Source organism: Oncorhynchus masou, chromosome 21 (assembly GCF_036934945.1).
Source record: "Oncorhynchus masou masou isolate Uvic2021 chromosome 21, UVic_Omas_1.1, whole genome shotgun sequence".
Lineage (NCBI taxonomy): Eukaryota > Metazoa > Chordata > Actinopteri > Salmoniformes > Salmonidae > Oncorhynchus > Oncorhynchus masou.
The window spans coordinates 31,789,888-31,800,638 of record NC_088232.1 but is presented as its reverse complement, the minus strand read 5'-3'; the positions used below and the strand labels follow the sequence as shown (position 1 = coordinate 31,800,638).

Genomic DNA, 10,751 nt, shown 5'->3' with positions numbered 1-10,751 from the left:
CTCTGTCTGTCTGTCTCTCTGTCTGTCTGTCTCTCTCTCTGTCTGTCTCTCTGTCTGTCTGTCTCTCTCTCTGTCTCTCTCTCTGTCTCGCTGTGTCTCTCTCTGTCTCTCTCTCTGTCTCTCGCTCTCTCTCTGTGTCTCTCTGTCTCGCTCTCTCTCTGTGTCTCTCTCTGTGTCTCTCTCTGTGTCTCTGTCTCTCTCTCTGTGTCTCTCTCTGTGTCTCTCTCTCTCTCTCTCTCTCTCTCTCTCTCTCTCTCTCTCTCTGTGTCTCTCTCTGTGTCTCTCTCTCTCTCTCTCTCGCTGTGTCTCTCGCTGTTTCTCTCTCTGTCTCTCTCTCTCTCTCTCTCTCTCTCTGTCTCTCTCTCTGTCTCGCTGTGTCTCTCGCTCTCTCTGTCTCTCTCGCTCTCTGTCTCGCTTGCTTGCTCGCTCTCTCTGTCTCGCTCTCTCTGTCTCGCTCTCTCTGTCTCTCTCGCTCTCTCTGCGTCTCTCGCTCTCTCTGCGTCTCTCGCTCTCTCTGCGTCTCTCGCTCTATCTGCGTCTCTCGCTCTCTCTGCGTCTCTCGCTCTCTCTGCGTCTCTCGCTCTCTCTGCGTCTCTCGCTCTCTCTGCGTCTCTCGCTCTCTCTGCGTCTCTCGCTCTCTGCGTCTCTCGCTCTCTCTGCGTCTCTCTCTCTCTGCGTATCTCGCTCTCTCTGCATCTCTCGCTCTCTTTGCGTCTCTCTCTGTCTCTGCGTCTCTCTCTGCGTCTCTCTCTGCGTCTCTCTCTGTCTCTCTCGCTCTCTCTGTGTCTCTCGCTCTCTCTGTGTCTCTCGCTCTGTTTCTCATCTGTCTCCACCCCTTGTCTGTTTTTGTTTAGACATGATCTCTGTTCCTTTAATTCTCTATTTGTTTCATTGTCATCCAGACTGTCATTACTTTCCTTCCAGTCTAAATGCTTTAAAACCAGACTACGAGTCAGTAGAGAACAAGGCCACCCGGCTGTGTGGAAAATCCCTTTATGGCGGCTAATGGCACCGGCCCAGATCGAACAGTGCTGCAAACGTCCTGAAGAAGGATCAAATTTCTCGCTCAATGACCACGGTCAAGGGCGTGAGAAACTGAAGTCAGTCTTTCGACTGCGAGGCAAGGCAGACATATGAAACCTCTTTCAACCTTTATGGATTGGAAGAGAATATGTAGATATCAGATCTATTTAGCTGCCTGCTCAGGTCAAGCTTTTCACTTGATTGGAAGAGAAATTGCAGGCGATGCTAACTGGTTGGAACAGCATATTTTCTCATTAGAGGATAGCTACAGATTAATGTGGGTCGTTTGCATGCCTGCGAGTTCACCAAATGGCAGTGATGTGGTTTAGGTCATTTGGTTGGCCTCCCATGGTGCCACGCTGGTGTTTCTGGATGAATCCACTTGATTGGTAAATGATTGGAGAGACACACAGACCGGTGTAGTTTATTAGGGTCCCCATTAGCCACTGCCCATGCAGCAGCTACTCTTCCTGGGGTCCACATAAAATGTAGAAATGCATGACAAAGTACAGACAATTTCATTTCAAGAATGTAATTCACTTTTTGAAATCAATAAAAATAAATTGGTAAGACACCAAGAGACGACAAAATACTATTTCCACATGATTCATATATACAATCTTATATCCATTTAAATGAGATATTTAGAAAGAGGAGAGGCACTGTGATTCATGTTGTGTTTTCAACTTTAGTGGCAGAGCATTCCACAATGACGTAGGTCTTTACATCATCTGAGCAACGCATTAAATCTGGCTTTGGTTTGGGAAAGGTGAAGAAACCCATAGTGGCATGTGTGGTGGGGTATGTATGCATGTCTGTTTTTAAAGTGTAAGCAAATAGATTGTACAAGTGGTTAGGCACTTTAACACACAAATGTTTCTTAAGAAGAGAAGACATCAATTTCTCCTCAAACCAGAGACTTTCATGCATGTTGTTAGTTCCATGAGTGCAGTTAAGGGCAAGGCGTTCTGCTTTGTTTTGGGCCAGCTGCAACTTTGCTAGGTCTTTCTTTGATGCACCTGACTATGTTACCGGACAGTAATCAAGATGCAACAAGATCAGAGCCTGAACAACTCGTACAGTTCGTCTTTGTGTCAAATATGCATCTTTTATATTTTATAGCTTTTGCCGCCCTCCTGTAAAGTTAATCTATGTCATCAATCACCGGGTCCTTATTGGTGGTCTTTGTTCTGTATTATAATGACCTACCTTGTCCTCCACAGGATGGATTCTGGGTATTTATATTAGTAACTTTGGTTCAGGGTTTTGCCATCCAGGGCCAGATGACCAAATCTGGGGCCCCGGGCCACCTACCTCCAGGCCATGTAGTTTCTTAGCTAATCTCACGCTATTCTACACATTTTGCCATGAGGCTGAGAAAATGTTGCAGTTTTAAAGCAAATTTCCTACAATTCTACACATGACGTGTTCATATGCTATCTGGGGGTCCCTGTTTTTGACTGTAATGTGTCCTCTTTCCTGTGCTGCAGGGTCAGACAGTGTCCTGTATAGAGGAGGTTCTGTACAGCTACCAGCCCATCAATAGCCACACTTACAGAACCCCCGTGCCTGAGCTAAAGCTGCTGGGACGTCTTGGGTAAGAACACACTTATTGGGTAAGAATGTAGAAGAGTAGGGCGGTAGGCAATAAATAGGCCCTAGAGGTGACAATTATAATTTAGCATTAACACTGTAGTGATAGATATGCAGATGATGATGTGCAAGTAGAGATACCGGGGTGCAAGAGGGTAAGTAATAATATGGGGATGAGGTAGTTGGGTGTGCTATTTACAGATTGGCTGTGTTCAGGTACAGAGCTGCTCTGACAACTGATGCTTAAAGTTCGAGAGGGAGATATAAGACTCCAGCTTCAGAGATTTATGCAATTCGTTCCAGTCATTGGCAGCAGAGACCTGGAAGGAAAGGCGGCCAAAGGAAGTGTTGTCTTTGGGGTTGACTAGTGAGATATACCTACTGGAGCGCATGCTACGGGTGGGTGTTGCTATGGTGACCAGTGAGCTGAGAAAAGGCGGGGCTTTACCTAGCAAAGACTTATAGATGACCTGGAGCCAGTGGGTTTGGTGACGAATATGTAATGTGGGCCAGCCAATGAGAGCATACAGGTCGCAGTGGTGGGTAGTATATGGGGCTTTGGTGATAAAACAGATGGCACTGTGAAAGACTACATCCATTGTGGTAGACTACATCCAGAGAAAAGGATCTAGAGATGCTCAGTGATATGATACGTCCATAGGCACAGCACAGTAGTGTACATCATAAAATTAAGATGGTTGTACAGACAGTCTGGGTTGCACAGTATACTTGTTGGGGACAGGGGGGGTATGAGAGGGGAACCGAGGGTACAGGCTCGCCTGGAAGTCTGGGTCTTTTCTCTGGAGTCCCCCTTGATTAGCTGTGAGAGGAGCGGGGGGGGGGGGAGAAGGTTTTGTTCTAAGGGGCAAACAGCCAGCGTTCCCCTGTACCCAGCCCCGCCTTGCCTGGACCTCATCGTCCTTCAGCACACACAGGAAGTGCCTTCCCCAAAGCCGGGCCCCTGGGCCAATCGCTCCTCGACGCCATCGGCCCACTCCTCACAACACAGCCCATCCATCAGACCGCACCCAGCCCAACCGTCTGTCTGCATGGAGACAGGCTGGCACTAAGGCCTTCCCACCGGCCAGGAGAGCTCCAATTGGCTTAGAGGGGCATATGCAGACAAATAAGGGTGTTCTCATTGGTGAAAAGAGATGAGCCGTTGTCATTTCCACGTCATAGTAACTGTCATTCAGCAGATATTTTATTTTCTGTGGCTTCCAGTTGATCATATTGCAATTTGCAAGGAAGATTTTCGAACCCTTGTGAGGGATAATGAGTTTCCATTGAGTTTAGTTTTTTAAATATGTAATAAAAAATGCCCTTTTGATTTCCATAATGAACTCCTGAACCACCTAATTGAAGTAAAGCCTTCCTTCTTAATGGATGCAGGAGAGTTTAGTAGAATAACTGGTTCTACTTTTACATTATGTATGCAGTGTAATGCTGAGGTTTTGGTTCTTTTGGCAAGGCTGATCAATATGCAGATGAAACACATCTCAAAATGTTTTGCCGCATGCTGGAGCTGACTGATGAGAGGGGGACGGAAGGGGGAAGAGGAGGGGGGACACAGGGGGTCTGGTGTCAGCAGTTCAGGGGTCCTGCAGGACTAGGGCTGGAGGGGAAGGGCTCTGCCACCTGAGATAAATTAGTCTCCTCAATGATGAACACTAGTCCCTCTGGAGCAGGCAGCGACCGACTACGGTAGCCCAGTCTGACAAATAAACAACAACTCCCATGATGCAGTATGCTCTGTTAGCAGAAGCTGGAATTCTGCTGACACTTCTGCATTGTTGGCAGTTTTGTCATTCAGCTAAGTTCAGAGTTTATGCACACGCGGTGGTGGTACACACACACACACACACACATACAGTCTCAGGCACACACCAAAAATGTGCACAGGTCATACACATTCACATGTCCCACTGCATTTTTGGCCACAACAGAAATGCTGTGATGTGGTGAGAGTTGAACGGCATGTGGAGAATAGAGGGAGGTTATGGAGAGGGTGGAGAGGTTGAAAGGGAGTTCTCCAGTGCAGGGTTGGGCCAGAGTCTGTCTTCTGACCTATGGTGTGTGTGTGAGCCAGTGAGTGAAGGGGTTATGGTTAGGGAAGGAGGGGCTGTCGGAGGGGCTAGGGTCTTATTTTAAACAGGGCTGTTTGTCTTGGTCAGGGCCCATGGTGACAGCAGCACCACTGGTGATTTGTCTTGGACAGGGGAGTCTGGAGGGACGGGAGAGTTGAGCGCATAGCCGCACACACCCCCCTGTGGCCCTGGGGCCTCTGGGGCCCGGCTCTGCACAGGATGCGAGCGGAGCCTTGCTTTTTATGCTAGGGCCTCCCTCCCCCCACTCACTCTGTGTGTGTGTTTCCCTCTCTCTCAGTCTCTTTCGCCTTGTCCCTTTGCCCCCCAAAAAACCGCAGGAGCGCTGTGAGGCTGCCAGGAAAAAGAAGGGCCACGCCTCTCTCTCTCGCTGTCTTTCCCTCTCTCTGCTGTACCTGAATAAATATGGGCTGTGCTCTTATTAAAGACAGCTGCTTCAATACTGGGGGAAAGAGAAAAGGCTGCATGTTCAGGCAATGGGGACCTTTGAAAGTGTCCATTCAGCTTACACCCCCCCCCCCACACACACACATACAATCTCAGAAACACACTTCCCCTGATGTGTGTACGTGCATGTCTGTGTGTGTGTGTGTGTGTGTGTGTGTGTGTGTGTGTGTGTGTGTGTGTGTGTGTGTGTGTGTGTGTGTGTGCTAGAAACCACAGAACGGAGGAGGCCCTCTATAGTGTGAAGACATTTTATGAAAAGGAAGTGTCACTCATTCTGTCTCATTGATTGGCACATACACATGTCCATGCATTAACATGATATGCTCTGAAAGTACCTGTTGCTGTGCCTCACCTTAACATAATAGAATGTGAATTCTCGTAGGCCAGAGGAGGAGGCCTTTTCCTCAGCTGTCAACTTGACCCTTGAAGGTGAAGTTTGACCAGGTAGCTTACTGTAGTCCTGAGTAGTGGTCGACAGATTATGGTTTTTCAACGCCGATACGGATTATTGTCATTATTTGTAATAATGACAATTAAAACAATACTTGAATGAACACTTATTTTAACTTAATATAATACATCAATAAAAATCAATTTAGCCTCAAATAAATAATGAAACATTTTCAATTTGGTTTAAATAATGCAAAAACAAAGTGTTGGAGAAGAAAGTAAAAGTGCAATATGTGCCATGTAAGAAAGCTAACGTTTACATTCCTTGCTCAGAAAATGAGAACATATGAAAGCTGGTGGTTCATTTTAACATGAGTCTTCAATATTCCAAGGTAAGAGATTTTAGGTTGTAGTTAAAATAGTATTTATAGGACTATTTCTCTCTATACCATTTGTATTTCATATACCTTTGACTATTGGATATTCGTAGGCACTTTAGTATTGCCAGTGTAACAGTATAGCTTCTGTCCCTCTCCACGCCCCTACCTGGGCTCGAACCAGGAAGACATCGACAACAGCTACCCTCGAAGCATCGTTACCAATCTCTGGAGCAGAGCAAGGGGAACAACTACTCCAAGTCTCAGAGCGAGTGTCGTTTGCTATGCTATTAGCGCGCACCCTGTTAACTAGCTATCCATTTCACATCGGTTACACCAGCCTAATCTTTGGAGTTGATAGGCTTGAAGTTATAAACCACTCAATGCTTGAAGCACAGCGAAGAGCTGCTGGCAAAACGCACGAAAGTGCTGTTTGAATGAATGCTTACGAGCCTGCTGCTGCCTGCCACCGCTCAGTCAGACTGCTCTATCAAATATCAAATCATAAACTTAATTATAACATAATAACACACAGAAATACGAGCCTTTGGTCATTAATATGGTCAAATCGGAAACTATAATTTCGAAAACAAAATGTTTATTCTTTCAGTGAAATACGGAACCGTTCCGTATTTTATCTAACGGGTGGCATCCATAAGTATAAATATTGCTGTTACATTGTACAACCTTCAATGTTATGTCATAATTATGTAAAATTCGGGCAATTAGTTGGCAACGAGCCAGGCTGCCCAAACTGTTGCATATTCCCTGACTCTGCGTGCAATGACGCAAGAGAAGTGACACAATTTCACCTGGTTGATATTGCCTGCTAACCTGGATTTCTTTTAGCTAAATATGCAGGTTTAAAAAATATACTTCTGTGTATTGATTTTAAGAAAGGCATTGGTGTTTATGGTTAGGTACAGTCGTGCAACGATTGTGCTTTTTTTCGCAAATGCGCTTTTGTTAAATCATCCCCCGTTTGGTGAAGTTGGCTTTCTTTGTTAGGAAGAAATAGTCTTCACACAGTTCGCAACGAGCCAGGCGGCCCAAACTGCTGCATATACCCTGACTCTGTTGGAAGAGAAGTGACACAATTTAGCTAGTTAAAATAAATTCATGTTAGCAGGCAATATTAACTAAATATGCAGGTTTAAAAATATATACAGTGTGGCAAAAAAGTATTTAGTCAGCCACCAATTGTGCAAGTTCTCCCACTTAAAAAGATGAGAGAGGCCTGTAATTTTCATCATAGGTACACTTCAACTATGACAGACAAAATGAGAAAAAAATCCAGAAAATCACGTTGTAGGATTTTTAATGAATTTATTTGCAAATTATGGTGGAAAATAAGTATTTGGTCAATAACAAAAGTTTATCTCAATACTTTGTTATATACCCTTTGTTGGCAATGACAGAAGGAAGAAAAAAAACGTCCAAAAATACCGATTTCCGATTGTTATGAAAACTTGAAGTCGGCCCTAATTAATCGGCCATTCAGATTAATCGGTCGACCTCTAGTCCTGAGTGTGACCTGTCCATGTGTGTTCAGGACAGGTGTGGCTGGGTCAATACTGTCCCCTTCTGGAACCCTACCTCACCTCAGGCCTGGTTCACTCCTAATGGCATGGCTGGGACCTGCATCTTGAAACTTTCACCACTTGATTCCACACAACAGCCACAAACTGCAGAGGGACACTATTTTAGTATCTGTGCTTCTGCTGCCTGTAGATAAAAGATCCTGAATGATGGTATATGAACATGTGTTACTGTTTTGGAAGTTATGTCCATTTTGTGTGTTAGAGAAGGTTTGTTTTGGTCTTGAGTGTGTGTATCTTTGAGAAATGGAAAGAGGGAGCTTGTTTATGTGTCCTTGTCTTTGATGTCAGAACCTTTTTCCTCTGTGTGGCTGCGTGTGTGTGAGCATGCGCACATGCGGTTGTGAGTCTTTGAGGAATAGATGGAGTACATTTTGTGTGCTTACACATGTCTACTGTGTGTGTGTGTGTGTGTGTGTGTGTGTGTGTGTTTTCTGGTGCACTTCCTAAGCTCTGACTGTGTAGGCGATGAAAGACCCAAGTTCTCTGCCGCTCCAGAGAGAAGGGAGGGGGGAGTAAATCTTGGACAAGGACTAATCCTGTGTGAGGAAAGAGGGAGAAGGAGACATTGGCAGCGCCATACTCAAAACTTTGACTAAAACCTCAAGTGCTGACAATGAAAGCTAGAAAGAGCAGTTGTTTGTATTGGCGCAGGTCACCCTGAAATTAGTCCATCACTGTGACAGCGGTTGCTCAACGTGCTACGCTAAATGCCAATGTGGATAATATTTTGAAGTCTTACCCCCTCATCCTCTTCTCCTCCCCTCCCCTCCCCGCTCTCCTTAATTGTTGGAAAAAGTGAGGTTTCTGTCGGGGGTGGTTGGTTGTTGGTTATGAGGCGGTCGTCTCTCGTCGCTTGCTCGGAGTGAAGGGGAGCAGCTGAGCGATGGGAGGGTGGGTGGGGTGTTTAGTCTGGAGCTCCTCTCCAGGGGACCCTGAGCTGCAGACCAGGAAGTAGTGCTCCTCAGACATGCAGGCTCGTCAGACTCACTGGAGTCTGGCTGAAGGGTTCAAGCTCTCTCTGAGGGAGGGAGGGATGGATGGAGGGGATTGATTGGGACATATAGAGAGAAAGGAGCTTTGTTGTCAAGCTACCACAGTGGCGTTCGTAGTCTTTCCCTGATCATAGAGAGCTTTTCTGCTTCATAATACACACACACTGTGTGTTGAAAGTATACTGACTTGAGGCCTGGTTTTGTGTGTGTGTGTGTGTGTGTGTGTGTGTGTGAGAGAGAGGCAGTGTTGGCTGAGGAGCTGTGACAATCATAACTTTCTGGCAGGCGTCCCTCCTAGATCTCAGTCCCAGGCTGGCCTGACTCCAGGTCTGACTCCATCTCTCTCTCCCGGCTCTGGCCCTGCTCTGCTTGATGTAGGAGTTCCAAGGTCAACTAAACCTGGCTCACTACCCACTATGACCTCTCACCTCTGGCTTCCCAACCTCTCCCCTACATTAAACAAGGTTTAAGTCATGTCCAACTCACTCCTTCCCTCTCCTTTCTTCCCTCTAGTAAGTAGGAGACAGTAAATCTCAGTCACTGTGGCTCCTGTGCGTCTCCCACTCTCTGTGTGTGGAGAGCAGCAGGCGTGTGCTGGGCTGAGGAGGACCACTCCAGATGGACTGTTTGCTCTTTCTACACAAAATGGCCTAAAATGGCTTTTCCATACGGCCCCAGCTCTCTGATCCCAGCTGGCATCAAGTCAATTTGATGGTCCTGGGAGGGCAGGGGGACAGAGGGGTAGAGGTCTTCACAGGGACCTGGAGGGCTGTCCTGGGACAGAGGGAGCCGAGTGATGGAAACCTCACAGTGAAGGCCTCTCAAATAATGTGTGCTCGCACACACTATGTAGCTTTGATGGTTGAGTTATGGGGCTGGATGAAGGTAAGAAAGGCGCTGTATAGTATGACCTCAGATGAACCCAAGCCTTTGATCTGGTTTTACTACAATTACATAATTTGTCAAAACTTTTTTCTAGATTTGAGGCGATTTTGAAATGTCCAACATAACAGTAATTAATCATAGAGATGTATGCTATAGGATCATTGTGTGTAACAAATGTTTCTGTTTCTCAAAAGCTCAGGTTGTCAGATTCGGGCAGTGGCCTAGTTGTGTAGCAGCTAGCTGGATGAAGTCTACCATTGCAAGGTACTGCCTCTCTGCATGCGCTATCCACACCCACTCAGAGCAGAGAGCATGAACGACAGCTGAAGCTCACAGATTTGACATTTGCATAGTTCCTGCAGCATCTTTTGGCCCTGTGAGAATGTGGAAGAGAGATCTTTAAAGCAGGATTATTTGACTTGCAAACCCACAGGATGAACTGTGTTTTCCCCAGCATCACTCTCAGCACATGATCAGCTCTCATCTCTGATGTTATAGTATAGCTACTAGTATAGTATAGCGACTCTTGCATGGCCCGACACTGTACTACTCTTGTGGGGAAGCCAGGACATAGGGGGTAGTGTATGGGTGGTTCTTCTCTGTTACTGGGGTAGCTGGGCTAATACCAGGGGGATGTGTGAATGTTGTATAGTACAGTATCCACTCCTTATCCTGACATGCAGTCATAATGTTCTCTGTTGTAGGAAACGGGAGCAGAACAGTTTAGCTCTGTATGAACTGGATCTGTTGTCTCTTAATGCGATCTGTGCAAATATTGATTGATTCTTGAGTGTGAGTCATTAGGCCAGTGGATTGGAGGAGGAGACTCTTACAGTAGAAAGCTCTTTAGCTTCATGGGTTTGTCAGAACATAAAAACAGCAGATAGAGATGGGTCGTCATGGCCGCGCCAGTCTTTCACTGGGTTCTGAAAGAGACGGCTGTTTTAGTTTTTCTTATGAGGGCCCCTTGCCAGCCCCTTCCCCAGGCGGGTGGGTGGTGTTCCCACACAGGCACACGAAGAGACCAGCCAAGCCCCAATGAAGGAGAAACCACTAGGGCAGGCCAGGGATAACCAGGGGTGGGTATTTGCCTGCCTACTCCCCCCTTTGTTTATTTGTAGCGCTGGCTGGAGGCTGTAGCGTCAACTCCCAAAAGAGAGAGCGAGTGGCAATATCTCCTAACTATTTATACATTAACCCAATATGTGCAGAGGTGTGTAAGGCAGGACTGGGACTGTCAGTCAGTCAGGGATGTAGGCTTTGATGTCAACCGAATGGGGCAACTCTCACCCTAGCTATATACACACACACACCATATTGGCACAGTAGAGTCCTGTG

The 10,751-nt window shown here is 46.4% G+C and overlaps 1 pseudogene; it reads left to right on the top strand.

The window, feature by feature from the left end:
• The window catches only part of LOC135508140 (CDK-activating kinase assembly factor MAT1-like), a 49,210-nt pseudogene that overhangs the window by 30,981 nt on the left and 7,478 nt on the right, over window positions 1-10,751 (top strand).